General features: G+C 38.0%; 1 long non-coding RNA gene and 1 pseudogene across 1 annotated transcript; both read right to left on the bottom strand.

Annotated features, from left to right (window-relative positions):
- Window positions 1-342: 342 nt before the first annotated feature.
- On the bottom strand, window positions 343-1,050 carry LOC116263064 (uncharacterized). The gene is made up of 2 exons (XR_004174557.2): window positions 613-1,050; window positions 343-525 (listed from the first exon to the last, which is right to left on the bottom strand). It is a non-coding gene; the product is annotated as an uncharacterized LOC116263064 (long non-coding RNA).
- A 13,725-nt stretch (window positions 1,051-14,775) lies between these two features.
- Window positions 14,776-21,949, bottom strand: LOC116262179 (serine/threonine-protein kinase RUNKEL-like; annotated as a pseudogene).
- Window positions 21,950-23,147: the final 1,198 nt, after the last annotated feature.

Here is a 23,147-nt window from a genome sequence, read left to right as displayed (position 1 = left end):
TTTTCTTTTTTCAGTTAAGCCAAGACAAAATGTCCACCATCATCATCGGCTGGCTTCAAACTTATTTCTTCATCTTGGTCACGGTGTACAAGTTGCCTCATTAAATGGCTACTGCTGTTGGGAGCTCAAGGAAACTCGTTCTTGTGTTAGGAGGAGGAAAGAAACCTTTTCATTTTTACTGGAAGTTTCTCATAGAACTTTTAAACATATTAATTATTAAAAGGAGGGCACCTTTTACGCTTTAGAAATTTTATTTCTTGACTAGCAAATTTCAGATAAAAATATCATCCAAGTTTCATTTTATTTCTGTGGAAATTAAAACAACGAAAGTGTACCACTGGCTGTAGAAGGAAGCTAAATTATATTGAACTGATAATATCTAGAACATGGAAATCAAAACACCCTTAAATTATTTTATAAGCTGATCAATGTCAGCTACATGGCTAAAGCATGGATCGTAGCCAACCTTGAGCCTATGAGAAGGCACTACTTTCAATTCTTGGATGCTGCTTTTCCACCTCTTGCCTGTGCAGACATAGATAGAGCAAAAATGAGTGCTAATTACCAAATAACAACTAGAGAGAGAGAGAGAGAGAGAGAGATGGGATGAACCTTCCTCTTTGGCTCTCGAGGTTTCTGCTCTGATTTCTTGGCAGCAGGTTTTGAGGACTGAGACTTCGAGCCTTCAGTGGCTTTGGGCTTGGCCTGTCCAGGCGCTGCTTGGGGTGCTGCTGGTTTCTCAGCCTTCAGGGATGCCATTTCACCTTCCCTTCTTTGACTGGACAAGCAGAGAAACAAAGCACTAGCTAGTAGCTCTTGCTTCACTTCTTGCTTCTGCTTCTCATTGTCAGAAGAATTTATAGGACATGCAGCATGCCTTCCCTTCTCTCTCCTCCTCGTTGTTCATTGAGAAAGCAATGAACCCAATTAGCAGAATCAGATTCAATACCACATGCTGGAAGGATAAGAGCGAGAATTTCTTTTCTCTGATATTTCCAGCAGCGAAAAATCATAGTGGGTATGAAACACTACGGTTGTAGCGTATAAAATCCTACCACTTCCTTCCAACCAAATCTCGAAAAAGAAGAACAAGGAAAAGTTGGAATATTGATTAATTAATTAATGACAGGACTTCTGTGGTCATCTATTCCTTCTCATCCTTGGTTACAGCCGCATGCAAGCAATGAGATTGTCTGTAATGGGAATACAAACAGCCACTACAGTGTGGGGATGAGATACCTTCAAGCTGATGAACGTACCATAATGAACGCCTCTTGACGAATTTTGGCCACGCTGAGCATCACGTCGCCGTCACGTTCTTATCCTTTTAATCATATGTGCTGGATGTGATGGGAGAGTCCCACTAATACAAATGACTTGGTGGGCATATGGTTCAACTTCACAGGGACACAAGTACAGTATGTCGGCTTCAATCCTCTGTCAGGAGAAAACAGGTCAACTTAACAATGTTATATATTTTGTTATTGTTCTTATTATTTTGAATAAAACCAGCCAAGGTTTTTGGCCGCCATTGAAGAACTTACAATTTTAAGACGTTTGGTTGATAGTAAACTTTTCGTTTTTTTGGTACAAAAAAGTATTGATTAAGCAAAATTAAACCTTGAAGGAAAAAAGAGTTTTGAGAGAAGAAATTCAGTTGTAATGTTTAGGTCCAAAGGGCATATGTGAACAAAAAATTTATTATTGTTTAGCAACTGGAAAAGGAAAGAAAGAAAGCTCTGAGAAATGGTATTTCATGTCCTAGTCGGAACCCATGTCATTCTCTAGCACGCAGTTGTCAATGGAGGATTGATGCAGCAAAAAAGGTGGCACTTGTCCCGAAAATACTGCCAAGAGATGCGCCTGCGGTGTCCGGGTAAGAAGTTCTAAATTTATTCTCTAGCACACTGCTTCTGCTGCCACCATCAACTCTGCATTTTACTAGGCTCCACCAATACCTCATCTGGAGCTGTTGGTCCCCATGCATGGCACAATCAGAGCCTCTAGCACCAAGTTTTATGAGAACAATTTTGTATATATATATATATATATATATCAACAAGCTAGCTGTATAGTCAAATGATTATATATATATATATATATATATATATATATATATATATATCAACAAGCTAGCTCTATAGTCAAATGATTTTTTATTTTATGTTGTTCAAAAACCATATCGAGCAACTGCTGTTGCTAATGCACCTTTTGTGACAGTTTTTAGTTGCACAAAATAAAAAAAACTCATCCAGACAAAGAGGTAGCCGGTTGATATATATGTAAAGTTGAAATCCTCCGGCCATTTGAGTTCCTCTAATCATGCCACCTGTGCATTACATTAGGTAGTATGCTGTGAGAGGTTGAAGGATTTTTTTTGTTTTTTTGTTTGAATCAGGATGAAGAAATCCACAAATCCTATACATATATACATACATACACACTATGAGAGCTTCATGTACGAAACTTTATGAGAATATCAGATGGTAGAGATTAAGTTGAAAAAAAAAAACCAAATTGTATTATCCCTCTTAAAAGCGACAAATGGAATAAACTGAAGAAACTCATTTATTTCTACAACATTTAAAAAATACAAGTGTTTAACTCAATCTATATCATATAATTTTGCTAAAATCAATGAACCAGACAATTCCATTAAGTTTGATAGATGAGGATCTGATAACTAATTGTTTATATAAATAAATAAATAACCCTCACATATGCATCCTAATGCATTGCATTGGTAAACATAGATGATAATAGATGAGGAGATCTCTATTATATATTGAAACAAATCTAAGACATTAAGCGAAGTATCTATGAAAGTGGTCGATGTTTTCCTCTTAGCTAGATTTTTTAGCCATCTGCACGCCCTGGTTCTTGAACGAAGACCCTTCTTAATTATTATGTAAAGCTCTCATTAGTTATTACTGCTGACATAGCAAGTTGAATGTTTATTTCTTGGTAAATCGAGAAGAAGTTCAGGACCTTTAGCTTGTCCGTTTCAGGGTAGAAAGCAATTCCTCAAAACTACATAATGCATGTCTTAAATCTAGATAAAATTTTCATGATTTTTGTAATATTGTTTTATTGATTCTCATGTGACCAGACTGCTCATCTTTACATTCAAGTTATCCTTGCAATCAAACTTGTGCTGTCATCCGAGACAGAGTTATTGTGGATTTTATGATTTATCATACTTATTTTTCTCAATATATTATGTGCCAAATGTTTGATGAAATACATGATCCTTGAAAACATAGAATGATGGCAGACCTGTTACTTGTAGAGTGAACTCCAAAAAGGGGAAGATCTGGAATTTCAATAAATATTCAAATAGGAAAAAAGTACTCAAAACCCATATAGTGTTATAGTTATTCAACATTTTTCAAAACAATACATTTTCTAGAGTATTGAGACGGAGCTTTTAGTTATTTGGGAAGAACAAACATCAAAAGTCAAATTTCTAGTTTGCAAGCGAAGAAACCCTTATCAATGTCAAGCATGATCGATTCAGTGCATGTATAACATATTTATCAATGACATTAGTATGCTTCCGTGAACTTCTGGAATGTCAAGCATGATCGATTCTTAAAATTATTTTGGCATGCATAACAGATTTATTTGTATAACATATTTATTTGTTTATGCCTTGATGTCGTATGAGAGTTCGTCCATTTCTATGCTTTTTTCGTTGAATCTGATTTTCTTGCTTTGTTTGGCATCTTTTTCCCTTGTTACTTTTGTGGTTGCGGATGTCATCTGGAATGGCCTCCAAAATATTTTTGCCAGCCGTACAGTTGCGGGAGGAGACGCTCGTCTCCAGCGTTCTTTCTCCTTCTCGTGAACTCTCTCTTTCCCCGCTCTCTGGGCAGGCACCAAACGGTGCCGGATTGCCGGCGACATCGCCGCAGCATTCAGCAGGCACCCTCGAGTGCCTCTACGATTGTGTGTGTGTGTGTGTGTGTGTTTTCCCAATAAGGCGCTGGTGGCGGAGGGAGGACCGACGCCCTCCCTGCCGGAAACCGACGGAAGGGAGCGCGGCCAGCCCTTCCCTTTCGACCCTTTTGCCTGAACACGATGGAGAGAGGGCAGTGCACCCCTCCCTTTCCCTCAAATCTAAGAAAGAGAGAGGCCCAACAGCCTCTCTGCCGGTTGCCGGTTGCAGCACCAGAGGAAGGCCCTTGGCCTTCCCCATCGTGTGAAGAGAATAGAGGGAGGGACCCTCGTCTTTCCCCAGGCAGCAGAAACGAAGGGCCCTATGGGCCTATGGCCCTTCCCCGTTTCAGCGACGGCTGCCATTGCCGCCGACTACCTAGAGAGGGGAGGGAAGCGTCTGGGTTCGTCGCTCCCGTTCAGGCGAGAGGGTGAGGACCAACCAGCGGTTTGCGACGGTAGAAGGAGGGCCGGCGGGCCCTCCCTGGCTGTTGAAACAGAGGCAGGAGGGTAACCACGACACCACCCTTCTGGTGGCGACCGCCTGCCGCCATCGCCGTAAAGAAAAGAGGGAGAGAGGGACCCATCTGTCCTTCGTTCTTTAGGGGGAGTTTGTCTGGAGCAGACAAAGATTCATAGATTAACATTTAGTGGATGCTTGTCATGAACGTTTAACCATGGATAAGATTTTTTCAGCCGTCACAGACATTTGTCCAGTTCCTCTCCCTTTAAACTCAACATAGGAAAAAAAAATAATGCAGATAAAAAGATGACCATTACCCTTCACAAATTGGCAATGTCTAACAAGCAATTCACTTAACAACTGGTGAGGGAACGACCCCAACTCCGACCAGACCTGCTACAAGAAGCAGACCTGCTGCGAGCAAGAAGAAGGCTTCTGCGTGCCTTCACCGCTAACCGGCAGATTTTCTGTCCGTACTCTCGCCCTTGAGAGCGCAGACAGACTTTCTGCGTTTGAATCGCACAAACACAAACTGTACAGAGCGGATTTATGTCCATCTGTGCTAAACAGACGCCCCCTTACAGGCGATGGAGAGGGAAGGGCCCGATCTGTAGCAGCAGCGCCCGCTGCTATTGTAGGTGACGGGCAATAATGAGAGACAGGGACCCGGTTGGGTCCCCCTTCAGGCGACCGCCACCGGAACCGTAGCCGCCATGCGGTTACCGTGGGCGGAACCGCGGAAGGGGAAGGCCGTTGGCCTTCGCCCCTCCCGCCGTTTTGGCAGTTAATTTTTATTAAAAAAAGAAATTCAATTGTTTAAAACGAATTTCATTACGGGGTTTTATAATGGGACCTTGAAGTTCCGTTTTATGCGATTAATGCCACTAAATCTGTTCATTTATAGATTATTGATATTGATTATTCTCATTTTTATGTTTGCTTGAATCTAGATGTATTTTGATTTCATGTTCATATCATATCTAGATTTTGATTCTTATTGTTGGATTTATTTTCTACCACAATATGATTTAGATCCAAATAAATTGAATCTAGATTTTGTTCTTGTTTTGGGTCCATGTTAAATTCATATCTGAATCTTGATATTTGAAATGCTTATATCCATATTTATTTTTGGGTCCAGATTTATGTACTGATCCATTTAATTAGGTTCGACCTTTGATTTAGATCCATACATTTTTTATGCAAGTTCACAACTTGGATCCATTTGTTTTTGAATCCAAGGTTATGATCTGGATCTATTTGGTCTAGAACCAGATCTATCATATGGATCCATTGGGATTGGATCCGAACTCATGATTTGGATCTAGTACCATGATCCGAATCTCTTGAGGTTTGGATATGAAATCATGATCTAGCTCTGTTTGGATCTGGATCTGAAGTCATGATAAGGATCCATTTGGCTTTGGAACAAAGGTTATGACCTTATATAGATCCATTTGTTTTGGATATCGAATAGTTTGTGCATGGTTAAAATGGGATTCAAATTCAAATTGTGGATGCGTCTAATATTTTAAAGCTAGATAGACTAAAACAACATACTACCAAAGTTGCATCTTCGTTGAAGTTAGTTCATTTGAGAATACTAAAATATTTGGTTGTTTGTCCTTCATGTAGACAGTGACTAGCCCAAAGCAAGGGTACTGTGTGGCAGAAGTTCAAACATGTTTGTTGGTAATAAATATATGATTATATATGAGGTTTTCATGTGAACAATTTGTTGTTTGACATGGTTAATTGTCAATCTTTGTCATTGAATATGGAATACCACTTACAACTTGATGTTGTTGTCCAAAGATAGGATATCAATGTTGTGAAAGGTGTTCTGTGATGAGTTACATCATTATGTGTAAAAACTCGTTTAGTATGAATAATATGAGTAAAAACCAAGGTGGATTCATATCCGGTTTATGATGGTGATTACGCTTTTAATATCAACGTTGAGAGGGCATTGGCTAGAGTGCTGGTCCTTTAAGAGAACTGCTGATTTTGGGCCTCTCAGCAATATTAGATGAACATGTAGTTTATGGATCTTCGTTAGAAATCTTACTTTTCTCGTTTACAAATCTACCTTATCCTTAATTTAGAGTTCGTAAACTCAATTAAACTACATAATATATATATATATGTATATAAAATTCATAAAGTCCAAACTAACTTGAGCATGCTTGTGTACAAAAACTAGATAAGACAATCGTTCACGCTGCCCACTTCCGCTGCAAACAAGCAGGGCCAAGAGCGAACAACAAATCTAATAGAAGGAAAAAATGACAGGAAAGCATATCAGCCAGTAACTATAAAGCCATCCAATTGAAGAGGTTGCCCCCATGTCTCTTCTATAATTTGCACTGATGAAATTCTTTTATTTTTCATGGGTAACATTAAAAACATCCAGTAACTTGCTAATTTGTGAAGAAACCCCTCCTTGGTGGGTTTACTGCAGGATTAAAATGATGGCATGGGAGAACATTTAAAAATAAGATTCTTTTGAGATGTTGAAGAGACTGTTTCTATGCTATAAAGACTGTTTCGATGCTATAATTTGGTTTGTCTCGAGCCCGTACAACTTCAAATACAAAAGGCATGAATTAGCACCAAGTCCTGCCCTCCACGCCTGGAAATACTGTAAGGAGCACATATTGCTGCTGAAGTGGAAAATGGAGGCGAAAGAAGCAGTTTTGATTTGGGTTGACGTTGGTATTCCCTGGAGTGTGTGGGATTGTGGGGATGGAGTTCTTTTTAATATTCTGTTTGTTACCTATCACAAACACAAATCTTTCTAGTATCGCTGCTCTAATTTCTACAGTACTCAGGCCCATGGTGCATCTAAATGGAGCCAGATTGCTGAGTATCAATTTGGTGTTTACACGAGCAATGTGGCATGAGCTGTGTGTCGCTGCATTAAACTGTTGGCTGGCCGAAGTCCAATTCATTCTTCCTGCAAAATTTTGGTTCAATGCAGCAATTGACGGGTGTGGAAAGTAGTATTATGAATATTTGCTTTTGCTTAGCTTTCCACACCCGTCAATTGCGGCACTTGGCATGAAACGGAAAGTGGGCGAGAGGGAGAAGGAGCGAGGGTTTTCTTGGAATGAAAGGGAAAGTGGTCGAGAGGGAGAAGGAGCGAGGGTTTCTGAAGGCGGTATGGATTGCTGCGTGTGTGCCTTAGAAATGAAGCTAAGTTCTCCAGGGATTTTCCTTGGAGGGTAGGAGATCTCGCTGGATCGGTGGAGGGATTTTCCTTGGAGGGTAGGAGATCTCGCTGGATCGGTGGAGGGATTTTCCTTGGAGGGTAGGAGATCTCGCTGGATCGGTGGAGATAGGTTTGTGTTTTCCTGGCGAGCTCGTCTGAAAATTGACGCCGTGATTATGCTGGAGTGAGGGTTAAAGTTTACAGGGTTGTCGAAAAATGTTTTACACCCGTTCATCTTGGCGAAGAAGGGTCCTCTGAGGACGATCTGGATTGCTGCTCATTCGGAGGGTAAGCTGAGGAAGAATCAGGTCGCGGATACGGACGTCGGCCTCTCTATATGTTGGTCGTTTTCTTTCCTTCTGTTGGTTCATTTTTTTTTTTTCCGAATTAGGTTTCCATTCCTTGCTCCTTTTTTTTCTTTTTGGGTCATCACAACCATTAGTCAGTCACACATTTGACCCTAAAGTGGCGGGTCCCATATTTTGATGTTTCATATTGCTGTGAATTGCTGAGACGTCGATGACACGCCCTTGTCTTATTATGTTATAGATCATGGCCCAAGTCATGCTGCTTTACCGTTGTATATTCTTCGGCTTTCTTGCTGATTTCAATTATCTTGAATATAGTATTTGTAATCTAAGACTGTTTTCTTGGTGCCTTGGAAACATAATAGTTTTGTTGGCCGTGAGATATTAAAGTTACACTGCGTTAATTATTATTTCAGTTTCTTGTCCATCTTGTTCTCAGGGAGTTGAATATGCTAGTCGTGCACATAAGAACAAAGAGGTGGTGTAGTGTATCCGTCACTGTTGCTGTGCAATCTGCACTTTTAGGATTGAAGCTTCTTATCCGTAGTACAATTACCTTAGTTCTAGGAGCACATTCACAGATTCGTGTAATGTTGCATGGCACACACTTCCACGCCCACACTTATTCATGTGACGTAGAATTTGGTCGATGTTGTGTAATTAGCTTTATCTATTTTTGGTGGTTTGATTGTTTATTTCAAGTTCGTTTGCTTTATTTTGTTTCAAGGGTCAGCATAGTTATTCACGTTCCAATTTCAGCTTCACTCTTTCTTTTCCTACTTATCGTATTCAAGTTCTTGTTAAGTTAAGAAGTTTGTGCATTCACACAAACTTTCAGATATGCAGGCATGCCATTATCACCATCAACAGATCCTTGGAGAAGTTATTATTGGAATTCATTTTCCAGAAATATCTTTTTTTGGGAGAATCATGTAAAAGATATTGGAAAGTACTAAAAATAACAAGATGGAACTGTTTGAAAAATATGGGATAATACGTCTGTTGGGGCTTTTGCTGCCAAAACCGCAAAAGGATAATTTATGTTTTAACTTGTAAAATGCTATTGTAAAAATAAATTCACATATATATCATGTGTGTATTATAATTCACAATATATAATATCTTTCATGATAATTTTTAATCTGGCAAGAGTTTTTTTGTGATTTTTTAAGAAGCCAAAAATTTGGAATATCATCACAATATTTGTCAAAATATCATATCACTGTGATATGCAGAACATGGATGGGGTGTTTTCAGAATGCCATATTGATTTTATGGTACATATACGCACAGAAACACATAATGGTGCATATTGCATATATCTTCATGTACTTTACACAGCTGGTGCTAGTTATACACCTTTTTTGTTGTTGTTAACTGCTAAATTTTTACCTCCATCCTATATGATGTCATTATTCTTTCCTTTCTTCCTTATGTATTTGAGCACTACACAAGCAACCTGCAAAGTAGAACAAGGGTTATCATTGTAGCCGTCTTGGTGGTCCGTTAAAAATAAAATCCTTCATTGGTTCCTCTACAAATACTTCTATATAATTAATTATATATCTTAATTTGGTCACGACCACATCATCATACTACGTTTCTAGCTCCTGTTCTTCTCAGTTACATAAGCTCCATCTACTGCGGTAAGTTAATGTGAAGAATACGAAATCTTACATGGAGCTTCTCAATAGTATATGAAGATATAACATTAACACTTCCCAACCCAAGTGATTTCATACAACCATTATTGCAGCAGTTATACGACACCATATCAGAAGTTTCTGAAATTCAGATTGGAATTATGTTCTCTAGATTTGTAGCATGATTGTGATGGCATGTGAATGCCTGCTTGTTTTAAGTTTACTGCTTTATGTCACTTATTTCATTTCTAAAGAGATTGCTGCTTCCTTAGTTGTAAGATACACACACTTACAAGATAATGGCTCGTTCTGTTTGAGATGTATCTTCTTACCAGGATTTTATTCAAATTGACAGTTCAAGGACCTTGTTGAGATTGACATAGATGCTGCACGTGGACCATCCGACTGTGAAATGGCAGACTACTTTATACTTCTTATGCCTCTGAAATTTAAACAGAATATCGACATGACATCCTTTAACAGGTATCTTTTCTTCTTATTTTGTCCCCAAAAATTAATATAAGGATGTCAACATTGACTTTAGAGTGCAATTTATGCTGCCTAGATTTTTCATGCTTATTTCAAGAGCTAGTTGTATTTGCTGGCACGACACAAATGTTTAATTATAAAATTTGTTATTTCACATAAAAGCTTCTCATGATTAAAAATTTTTACCCATTTTGAAGCCTTTGCTTTAGTTATTCTGATACTTGCAGCTCCATCAACATATAACAGTTAGAGATGTATTGTCTGCATAAAGATTTGTTTCATGCAGTGATAATCTTAGATTTTATATATATATATATATATATATATATATATATATATATATATATATATATATATATATATATATATATTTGATTCTCCATGGTACAGCTGCTTTCCTTGTTATTGAAAGTATTTGTTTAATCTTGTGTATTTGACGTGTATGTGTAATGTTTAGTTAATTTACTTTTTGTTTTCTTGTTTTAAACTATTGACACAAGCTAAACTTTAGGTATAAATTCTATAGAGAAATAAGTTAAATTGTTATGTAAATTTCTATTGAAGGAGAGAAATATACTCCAAGTCACAACATAAAACTTGGTAAATGGTTGCAAGAGGTAAATGCTCATTAGGGAGATAAATATTAGAACCGATGCTGGAAAATGAATAATTGAAAGTATAAAAGAAAGTTTTCAAGAGGGGATCAATCTCTTACATGTATATAAGAGACCTTAAGTGGTAGCTGTTGGAGGTTATCCAACAGCTACTTGATTTTGGTAAAAAAAAAAAAGAAAAAGAAAAGAAAATAAATTCAAAAAGTAGAAGTAGAAAATACAAAAAATATTTACACTTAAACCAGATCAGGTTAGATCTCTGATCCAAATTCTAGTTTTTTAAAGTCAAGTTCAACATCCTATTTATGTCAGGTTCATTGTTCAAAAGCAACATATTAATGAAATCAGATTAGATCTTCGATCCATTTCATGGGTTCATAATTCAAATTCAACTTGAAAAGGGGATTAGATTAGATCTCTGAATCAAATCATAGGTCCTAAATAGAAATCCGAGACCTATATCGGAACAAATTAGTCCTTTGATCCAAATTTGATATTTTTGGTTCAGCATCCTATTTTAGTTCTGAAGAAACATAAGGTCAACATCTAAACTGGATCAGATTAGTCCTCTGATCTTGACCCTATATCCAAAACCCAAACTCAACACCTTAAGCTGATCAGATTAGACCTCGGATCCAACCATAGTTCTAAAATCCAAATCAAATGCCCATGTATATGTGCTTTATATTTGTTACTGCTATTTGTGATTGGTTTACTTAGATTTTGTGATGTAGCTCCATTGACAATAGTAGTCTCATTGTCATTGTCATGCTTCCTTTGTGTCACATTAATCTTTTGACATTTGTGGCTTGTGCAGGTTTATCCAGTCCAGCAAGTGAATGAACACGAGAACAAAACAAGCAAGCTGTGCACTGTACAAACATCTACCTTTCATGTTTATATTCCATGGAAGACATTATAAATTCATCTAGCGATCTGTCATACAACCTTGAAATCAGAATTTCCAAGGACCAACTTGATAAAATGCTTGCAAATGTAGAGGCCCAAAACAGCCCAAAATGAAGGATTCTAATACAAAGAATCAAGGCAAACTAAACAAGCACCCACTCAAAACATATAAATTGATGATGTTCCCCAAGTATGCTTACAAAAAACATGAAATGTATGAGGAATTCATCCCTCAAAACATACAACAAAGCAGCCCTGAACTAGCTGTTGAACTACTTTCAATGTGTCTAAACTCTAAACGGAGCCGTTGGAGCTGGTCAAAGCTCTGATGAAAATCCAATTTTGACAAAACCAATGGAAGTACAGAAACGAATAATAACAAATTATAAAACATGAAGATACACTGACCAAAACTACATACAAAATACACTTACACACACACATGTATGATGCACACACACAATTATACATGAACCAAGAAACACGTGACACTTAGCATGTGTGTGTGTGTGTGTGTGAGCCCATATTTGTAGCAGCCATGAACGAGGTTACTAACAACGCCCCTTGGAGAACTAAAAAAACTAATTGATGCTGTGCACATATTTTTAACACAAATAGCCATAAAGCAGGTTACTAATGAAGCCCTGGAAAACTGAAAAAAGAAAACAGTGATGATTTGCATACCATAGCTCGAAAAATTGAAAATGTAGGCTAAAGAATGAAGATAATTATGAAAAAGAAGATGCTGCACAGGTATACATATGTATACCTGCGAGTGAAAATTTATGGAGACTAGGAAGCCAAAAGTGAGATCCCAAGTTCAGTGTAAGCATTCTTTGTTACTGGAATTGACTTCAGTGACTCAAATATCTCAAATAAGCAGGCTATAGGTATCATACTTTTATTCCTTTGTCAGAAATGCTCTTGATTTTTTAACTTCATACAAGGAAGAAACCAGAGTTGGGAAAGGTCAGCCTTCCTACTGTTCTCAGGAAGAAAAAAAAATGATGGATTCTTTTTGTTGTATCAAACATGAGATGCAAAATAGAAAGCAGCATTTAGATGTTAGAGATAAAAAGTAGACCCTATCAGCATTATTTCTTTTATACAGTTCTTTAATGTCAATCAGAAGTGCCAGTGTTAAGCAGATGCCATTGACTTTGATCTAACTGGATCCAGTCTAAATTCATAGCCACATGCCATCCAGATCCACACATCCTTATGTACTGCATTTCAACATATTTTCTGTTAGCTGAACATATTTGAATGAGAATTATGGCACGACTTATTTCTGACAGAAGTGACCTTGCAGCATCCCTCTTGTGTTCTCTCTTATTTTCTTCTCCTCTGTATTGTGAAACTACAGCAATAACAAAATCTTTCATGGTATCAGAGGCAGGTTAACAAGCTGTAGATTTTTGTAAAGGTATGTCCAAGGAGATATGCAACCAAAAATGCAGTCAAGGGTTCCTTCTTTAATCTTCTTCCTTACTCAAAGGTTCTTTTCTCCTTTCAAACATGTTTCCTTCTCTGTTTCCATTCTTCAGAAAATCCGCAGTAGGAATATTGTTGGTCCTCAACCCTAACGTGCCTGATTTTTTTATTTTTCCTTTTCCTGAACGTCATGATATTACCCTTTTCCACTGTTTCCCTCTGATATTTCTGACCCGCAGCTGTCATTGGATCTACAGGTTTTTTGCCTTCATTTCAATTTTGCAGATTTTATTTCCAGTGCCAGGCATGGAAATATTAAGCCAGATGCCAGGTTTAATATTCCTGTATATCTGCAAATGTAAGTCTGTCTACAGATCTGAAATTATTCCTCCATCTAACATCAGATCTAGAGTTTTATTTTTCATGATTCTATGGATCCTTTGTGTCTTCTTTTTTCAATGTGTTGCTTGTGATTGTTCTAGGTTATGAAGATGCAGCCTTGAGATTGCCCTGAAATAACCTTAAGGGATGTCATCAGCTATGTCACCAGGGTGCGGCAGCCTTGCTGGTGCGACCCAGATTCACACCCAACCTGCTCCCTATTATTAATAGGTGGAGCCGTGGGAAGCGGTTAGCGGCGGCGGCGGAGAAGGAAGGGAGGGGGCAGGGGGAGGCGGCGTCGGCAGAGATGGTGGGGGAGTAAGGCGCGGTGAAGGCGAAAACGAGGTCGCCGGAACGAAGGGCGGTGGAGGCAAAGAATGGGTTGCCGGTGGAGAGGTCGGAGCGGGCGATAGGGCCCTTTGCAAGTATACATCTGCAATTTTGTTATCATCATAACCATCTTGTGTTCCTTCTATTTCTGTAATATTATCATAGGAACTTGTTTGCCCCTCCACTATTTCAGGTAAATCCTCTGAATCACCACTTTGAAGAATTCGCACAGCCTTGCACCAAGATAAAATGCAAATTTAGCATAAATAACTGATAAAATTATAGAAAAAAAGGACCATAACTAGAAGAACATTAAGAGATTCACAAATTTTTTCAGTATAAACCAAAAAATCTGCCCTTCATAAATTACAATCTTCAAACAAATACACTTGGAAGACAGACGTGTAGATATTCTTGGACAGCGGACCACATCTCCATTGCCATTTTTCAATCTCAATTCTCCATTGAACTGTAAAATCTGAAATAGCTATATGCAGAAAATTCAACTAATCCCAAACTAAACATTTTGTGAATAACTATGATATAGAAATAAGATATATCAAGTCACAAGGAAAACTTTCAGTTAAACAAATAGTCATAAGAAGAAACTGTCAATGAAACAAAGTATACTAAGGCAAAAAAATATATAAAAATGCCTAGAAAAGCTTCAAAAGAAGCATAGAATGACAAGGGCCAAAGAGACCCTTACATAGACATCATTAATGAGCTATTAGGATATCCAACGACTAGAATTATAGGCACTGGAGAGCCAAGCAGCTCTTTCAGCTGGAGAATTCAGCTGCAAAAAGGACATAAAAAACTGAAACAAAGCGAAGATTACAAAACAAAAAGGAAGAGAAAATAAATAAAAAATACAAAAATTACAAAAGAAACCTAAAAACTGAACAAAAATCCTGTGCCCAAGATATATATATATATATATATATATATATATATATATATATATATATATATATATAAACTTTAACACGCTCATGCTATTCTCAAAAGAAAACATTCTGATCCCTTCACTGTTTGCATGTGACATCATGAAAAAGTGCTACCTTGCAGTCTATTTTGTCACTACATGCATTTGCATACATGTGAATGCTCACACAAATACATACTATTTTCCTATATCCCCCTTGCGCCCTCTCAATTCTGTTATTTAAAGTCATTTTTCTGGGTCAGCCCAGTAAACCCAATCCAGACCTGATTCTAGAACTGAAACCTGGATACTTGCATTACTCCCCCTTTCGAAAAAAACCTTGTCCTCAAGGTGTGATGAACCAAATCAAATGTTGACAAACTAAAGTCTTTCCATGACTGCAGCCAACTAGGGCTATAGCTAATAGTAAAAACATGGCTTGACAATAGCCATGATAGTGTAAGGATACATTTGAAAGTCAGCTTCTCCTGCTCAAAAACTTCCTCCAAGTTGGCATGAAAGTTGGCATGAGACAGTATTCCCAACAATGGCAAACCAGCTATTGGGTAATTGGGATATGCGTTCTGTTGCGTGAGCGCTGTCATGAGAGATCAAAGGAGAAGAGACAAGAGAGAGAGAGAGAGAGAGAGAGAGAGAGAGAAAACTGCACTCTGTTTTTATTATTATGCCCTAATCTCATATTAAATGAGAATTAGGGTAACACTAGCAAATTACATAGAAAGTCCAAGAATAAAACAACTATTAATAAAGAGCTGTTCCTATAACTATTAAATATTCACAAAACCACCTAACATAAATGTTATTCAACATGTTCCTTAGCTTTCTTGTTCCATATTTGAAAAGTTGCAGTTGAGGTCTGCATTTGGATTTGATGCAAAAGTCGCCAGCTCTAGAAGATGAGGAAACAACTAGTGGGTAGTACTCTGAAGCAGTCGGTCTTGGAACTTCTCAATTATTTAGTCTAGTGAAATGATTTGAGCAACCATGGTACCAATTTACGTCGGTTCCATCTGGTAGCTTCTTCCCGGAAGCTACGTCACACGGGTACTCCTCTTAAGGAGGAGTACCCGCATGGTACGTGTACGGCCCTGGTGCGGTCAACGTAGCATCAGGTACGGTCAACGTACTCAAGATCATTTTTATCCATTTTCGGGCTCGGTCAACTTTGATCGAGTCCAAAGTTGTCCAGTTTTTGAGTTGAAAATTAAAAATCCCCCTCTTTTCCTGTTTCCTTTTTCACTCTAAACCTTTCTTGCACATAGTTCCTCACAACTTTTCATTTAAAATCTTCCATACAATGTTTTGAAAATCCATCCCTTCTTTATACTGTGTTTTGGATCATGATTTATGAATATGTTATTCATTTTGAAATTTTTTGACATATATGTCTGTGTGTGTACGGCCGTGCACCCGCACTCAAATTTTTTGAAAATGCTTCATACCCGTACTCGCATCGGTACCCGTACCCATACCTATGTAACATAGCCTGGAAGGTATCCTTCTGCTGCAAACTTTTTTCTTTTCTTGAGATATCTCAAATTCCTCAATAGACAGTGCATAAAGTTTGTCGTCAAACATTTTCAAAAAATACCTCTTTGGTCTCGATTTCTAAGGCAGCTCTCTTCGAGAGCTGACAGCTGCATCCTTCCAGTCCACCATGCTTAACTGTCGTGCACACTGTGAACCCTCTCTCATTCCATCTCAAGAGTCCCAGTCTGGTTGAAGGCGATAGAACCTGAGCAAGTATGAGGAAGGGAAAATAGACATGCCTCAGATGGCCAATGTCATCTGCTGCTGGGCTCTTACTTTCACCAATTTTTGGATCATCGATAGTTATTCTGCTGCCTACAGCTGAGTCTCCTAATTCTTGTTCTTTGTATCGAGAATCCTTGTTTGCTCCTTTCATTGGAAGGATGGGCATCGTCAAAGAATCGACAAGCACTTTCGTTTCTCCCCCATTGCGCATCTCCTTGATTGCTCCATCTGCTACTGCCAATCTCTCCACGACTATGGATTTGGGTGCAGAAAGTTTCTTCTTGTATAGTAGACAGCGAACCTTATCAAGGAGATTTTCATTTTCTTCTTGTAACATATCAAACTGCCATTTAAAAAATGACCATGTTACAACATGGAAAGATATTTTAACAGCAATTAGATTACATCATGCTGCTGAGTTGAAGAGAAGCTAGTTCTGGTCATCTGAAAGAGACCTCATCCTGGATAGCAGACGAATCAAGCTGGCTTCCTAGTACTCGTACACTGGGATTCGTTAAATTTGTTGGATGCCTGTAATTATGACGTGCTTAGTGAAAAGCATAATGTTATTTCAAGAACACTCATTGTTTTAAAGCAGTTGTTTGTTATGGTCTTTCCCATGCGATAATTGAAGGCCTCAGCTACTAGACAACATGCATTCATCTATGGGTGTTTAGATGACAATTCAAAATCAGGCTTTCAAAGTGTTTAGGTGTTATCAAAGCCGGATTCGAAGAAAACCGAGTTTTAACAAAACTTGGTTTTGTAAATAGAAGCAAAGAACCTGGCCTCCATTAGGTCATTTAAAAATAAGGTTTTGGATGTGTCATCCAAACAAAAGAACAAGGTGTTTGAAACTCATTAAACTTGGTTTTCATAAAACTATGTTTTGGAAAACTAGATTAGATATGGGTATTATCCAAACACGCCCTAAAATTTCGAAACCCTAAAATTTCGGAACCACTGCTGCAACTAGGCTCACTTTTCAAATGTTTCTTCTCCACTGTTAAAAAGAAATCAATTAAAGATAAATTGGATTTAAAAAGTATATACAAAGTGGTCACCTAAAGTTGAGCAAATAACAAATCACTATTTAAAATTAACAAATAGGGTAAGAGAGCCTACTCCCTCCAGCTTTGCACAGTTTCTTCCAAATTTTAGAATTGGGTACATCTCATTGGTATCCAAAATTTACATTCCATTGGTATCCAAATTTCTTGGGCAGAAAAATTCTTAGGAGAAACTACTAGAGCCTCTTGAGAAGCATACAAAAGAGAACATCCCCAAGACCTACAAAAGGAACTCTTATTTGGAAAGAATATTTATAACTTTACAAATAAAATACAGGTACTCTTATTGGGATATCAACCAAATATAGGATCTGATAAACAACAGGAAGACTCTATTAGAAAATTAGAACAACTCCAAATTAAAGAATTGCCATATATAAAACCATTTTTACAATATTTCTTTTATTATAGTTCCTTAGCATGTTGTTTTTATAATAAAGATATAGAAGAAAACTTCTTCCTCAAATTACCTGATCCATTAGGTTCTGAAATTCACAAGAAGTATAAAGAAAAGGAAGTAATACCCCAATTATATAGCATTATTATGAGGACTCAATTCATTATTGAAAAATTAGTAAAGAAGTGTATCGAAATTACCATCTCAAAATAATTAAAAGGAGAGTATAGCTTTTATAAGCAAATATGCACACCACAAAAGTATACCCCAATTATATAACATTAGTATGAGGACCCAATTTATTATTGAAAAATTAGTAAAGAAGTGTATTGAAATTACCATCACAAAACAATCAAAAGGAGATTTTAGCTTTTATAAGCAAATATACACACCACAAAAGTATGATAAAGGGCCTAGACATGTAAAAACATATAAGAATAAAACAAGAGACAAAAGGAAAGAAATACTACCTTCAAACATCTAATGGCAGACATAGACATGTTAGAAAATTTAATACTCAGAGAGATTATAAAAACAAATTAACATGCTTCACTTGTGGTACCCCTGAAATCCCCTAAGTTAAAAAATAGGATTTGTGTTGTAGATTATCGCCCTAAAATCTACCCTGAAAAAATCCTCCAAGATATGTATGAGTTTTACGTTTAGGTAAAACATCACGACCTTGCTCAACAAATGAAATGAGAACAGGAACGAGAAGTTTGTCCTCTGAAAGAGACATGAGGTGAATACCCATATTAGAGAACATGTGGCTTCCTAGCATCGCCATGTTTAGAAGATTGATATTGATTTGCTGCTCTCGAGGATTTTCTTTAGCAAGGCCAGATGTAATATTCTTGAAGGATAACTTATCTAGGACTGACTGAATACTTGGAGGACTGAAGCGAACTAGACGTACCAGACAAGATCCAGTAGTTAATTGAATACTCTCCTACTTTCCTACTGCCTTAAATATGTAACAGAGGTTTACTATCACTTCCTGACTAGTAAAACGGGCAGCCCAATCAGACCCTTGACTGCAAACATTTTCAATTGTTCTCAAAGCATAAAGCTCGGTGGTGTCATCTTCTCCTTTTTCGCAGTATAGAGGAAATTAGTGCAAAAACTAGACCAGATACCTGTATAAGGAATGGAAAAAAGAGTGACAAACAAAAAGTGAATAAATAGTCATAGACCTGAAACCATGAAAAACATATGCATAAAATACAAAAGGAAAAAAAATGTCAATTAAAGGTAATAGTTCAGCTATATAACCTGCCAACTAGGCATAGATCAACCATCCTTTGTTGGAGAAGCAAGACCAGCACAATCCCTTGAACAATTTTCATTTTGTGTAGCAACATAGAACACCAGTTCACCTAGAGCAGCCATGGCATATCTTCTCACCTTGTCCTGTTTATCTCCAAGACTATCTGCCAGTGCTCTAATGATTTCAGAAGATGCCAAATCAACTTCTATTGATGTCAAGTGTTGGATCAACAAGCCGATCAATGAAAGTAAATGAACACGAAGACCATAAGCTTTTGAAAGCCTTAGCATCTTTACAAGCATTATTGAGCTATTTGCTAAGATGTTAGCAGCATCTGGATGTGCACTCAAAATTTCAAAATACTTAATTGTGTTCTGTTTTTCTGCATGAGAAGCACTTCCAGTTAAATAGGTTGCAATGCGAGACAGAGGTTCATCCAACTTCCCTGGAGATAATTTCAAAAGTTCAATGATAGGCATAACAATGAAAGGAAGGGGAGGCATTGCTTCTTGAGCCTTTTCAGTTTTCTTGCTAGGCATTATTGGCCTGACAGAAAGGTCAGAAGGATGCCACAGCACTTGGGAGAGATTATTAATTGATCTCGATGAATCTGAACCTTCAGTGGCTCTTGCCTCCATTTGCATGTCCACAACATTTCGAGTAGCTCTCTTCTGACCTATGGCTGGTGTAGTGGTAGCAACTTCAGCAGGAAATGGGCATGACTCCTCTTCGTGGTTTTTACCATTATCGGGTGGAAAGCCTGTCTTGTTAGGAGTTTTACTTAGTTCATCATCTTTTTCATTATCTCAAGGCGGCAAAGGCATTAGAGCATTAGGAAGAGGAGAATTAACTACATATATCTCACTTTCATTAGAATCATCATGTGCTCATCGTTGTGCTCACCAAAATCAAGCTCCATATCATTGTTTTCTATTTTCACATCATTATCACATTCAGAGGCCTTAGGCAAAGGGCGTCTATAGTTTTCATTATCATTTTCTCTCTGTAAATTTTTCTTTGCAATCCTTGAAACCTTGAGAATATTAGTTCCCTTCGCTGTAGTTGAGGCATCTCTGCGCTTCTCACCAACTCCACTGGAGCCTTTTGTCTTCAACTTTTTTGGAGTTCGGTGGATATTTAGGTGAAACTTCAAATGTCTTTGTAGCAGATACTGAGTTTTCATCATGTCTAATAGCTCCATCACGATGCTTTGGTCCATGATATTGAGATGCCTTCTGAGAAGGTGGTCAATCAACATTCCTTTCAGATAGACAGGATTGCCTAGACTGGTCCACCATAGTGTTGAAAGCAGGCTGAGGAGGAAGAGACAAAGGTCTGAGCTTTGTTCTCCAAAAGCCATGGCGGCCACATAGTTCAGACCACTGAATACGTTCAGCTGGATCCTTTACCAGGAGATGGTTCACTAAATTGCAAAAAGGTTTAGATGGATTATCAGGCAATATTGGCACTGGGTCTGAGATAATAGATTCAACCAATGCAGTTAATTCATATGCCACAAAGGGAGGTCTTCCAGCGTAGCATTCATACAAAACACAACCAAACGCCCAAAGATCTGAAGCATAAGAATGGACTCCACCTTCCTGAAACAATTCAGGTGCCATATAACAAGAAGTACCACACTTTGCTTGGGGCAACTGACAGAAGCATAAGTGGAAATACTGTCAAAGATTTTCAAATTAACTAGCGTTGGGAACAAAACAATCTCATTATGGTGAATGGAAGATAATGTGAAAGGAGACAGTTAGGATACTAACTTGTGAAAGAGAACATTTTGATATATCAGTAATTCTTCTTGCCAGTCCAAAGTCGCACAATTGTAAACAGCCCATCTGTTGAATACTAATCAAGTCTGCGGAGGAATTCACGGTCACATTAAACACTGACTTTGATGAATAATAACTAAGATGAAGGCAAGGTAAATTGTGAACTTAACAAAATATGGATCACCTTGACATGCCCATTCTCATCCAGTAGGATATTTGATGGTTTTAGGTCACAGTAAATTATACCTTCTTAGTGCAAGAACCTGAAAAGAAATCCATTAATTAAACATGTACCTAATCCAAGAAATTTCAGAGTGAATGGACATTACTGCAGTGCGTAGACAAGGTCACGACCAAGATCATGTATAGATTCTTCTGGAAGCCGGCGATCCTACATTCCACAAAGCAAATTGGATCAGATATCTATAGTCAGCAAGCAAAGAGATTAAATCCTACCTTGGCAGCTGAATAAAACGTGAAGGAAAGTTGCCATTAGGGGAGAAATCCTACCTAGCAAGTTATTTGGAAAGAGATTACAAGCTTATATAGTTCAATGAACTTAAGTGCATGATTTTTTTCATTGTGAGCTCCAAAACTTCTCCACTCAGTTAAACAGACGTGGGTAAGTGTTCTTAGTACTACTGCAGGTCTAGAAGAACTCATAAAAATGACTTTTTCCTCATAATATTAATAATTTTGTAGAGCAGATTCAACAGATTTGTTCCGCAGGCATGGAACTGTTTAATGGAAATCATTTTTAGATTTTAAGGACATGAAAAGAAAAAGTTGATGAAGAGTGCTTAAAATCAACTGAACTTTATGATATTTTTCTTAGTAGTGGATTTTCTCTTTTCCTATAGTCGTGTGCCTTTTGATGTTGATATGTTTATCTAAGAAGCTAGTTTCTGGCAGGCTAGGCATTTCATAATTAATCTACAAGGTAGAAACTAAGCTGTTTTATGGAAATTCATTTGCCACTGTGTGTGAGTGTGTGAGACCTAGTCGTCATCTTATCCTATCATCATTCATCAACAGCTGGGCACTCCTAGGAAAGTCATCTATCTAGCCAAGCCCCAAATAACCTGTTGCTTGATGATGTCAGCAACCTAGTTGCTGATGGCAATCAATAAACTCATATTGGAACTGAGGCGAGTGAAATCACTTGGTTTTAGTAAATCTTGTCCTGTAGGATCTACATATGATGCCTTTCTGTAGTTGGTGGATGGATTGAAAAGTTTTCATGCATAAATTCGTCTCCTACGTTCAATTCAAAATCAAAATGCCAATTTATGATTTACTTTAGTTGTTTAGGTTTGTTTCGCTGCTTCTGTTACTGTCACACCCCGACCTTTTAACCCTCAAACCCCCTTTTTTTTTTCTAAACATAAAGCATCGAGGAGTGACTACTCAACAATTCAAAAAGACGATGAGCCAAGCAATTCAAAACAATGGGGCGGACTTTCATTTATATAACCATTTTGTTTCATACAAATTCACATCTATGTACATGACCAAAATGCCCCAAAATCATAACATTGATGCCTAACAAAAAGAAGACATCAATAAAACCAAAACATGACGCGCCGGCACTACAAACGACAATCCCAAAACCTCCCCAATAGGACGTGAGTGAAGCCATCTACTCAACCTGTTGCCCCGGGTCCGCCAAAACCTGAAAAAGAAAACAACTGAAGGCTCAGCCTTCGCAGTATGGCAACAAGCCAGGAAAATGCCAAACCCTCTCAAGTAAGACTCAAATAAAAGAACAAATATCAACCCATCTATCGTCATATCGTGTCAGAGTACGACACGTAAAAGCCACTTGATGGTCACACTAACACAACATCGGTCACATGCGAAGCATGCTTAAACATAACACTTGCGTTCATATCAATCACATATACGTCAGTCACCTACATTCTATCAAACACATTACATTTTCATTAACTTTAGTGCATTAACAGTTCCTGTAGGTGCAACACAGGCACGTGCACACCGCGGGCGGCCTACAGCCGAGAGACAATCCCCGTGGTGGCCCATAACAGTATGGATCCATTTCACCCGCTGCAGCGGTAGAACACTCATCTCAGGATGTGTGAAGTCCAAGATGAGATACTCAGCCTTCCCTAGGATACGCAGGTTGGGAAGGCGGGAACCCAACGCTCCAAACACAACACACAACAGAACCCTAGGGCCTTGCACCGCCT

This window comes from Nymphaea colorata, chromosome 10 (assembly GCF_008831285.2).
Source record: "Nymphaea colorata isolate Beijing-Zhang1983 chromosome 10, ASM883128v2, whole genome shotgun sequence".
Classification (NCBI taxonomy): domain Eukaryota; kingdom Viridiplantae; phylum Streptophyta; class Magnoliopsida; order Nymphaeales; family Nymphaeaceae; genus Nymphaea; species Nymphaea colorata.
Note: the sequence above shows the minus strand (reverse complement) of the source record. Positions and strands in the feature narration are given on the sequence as shown.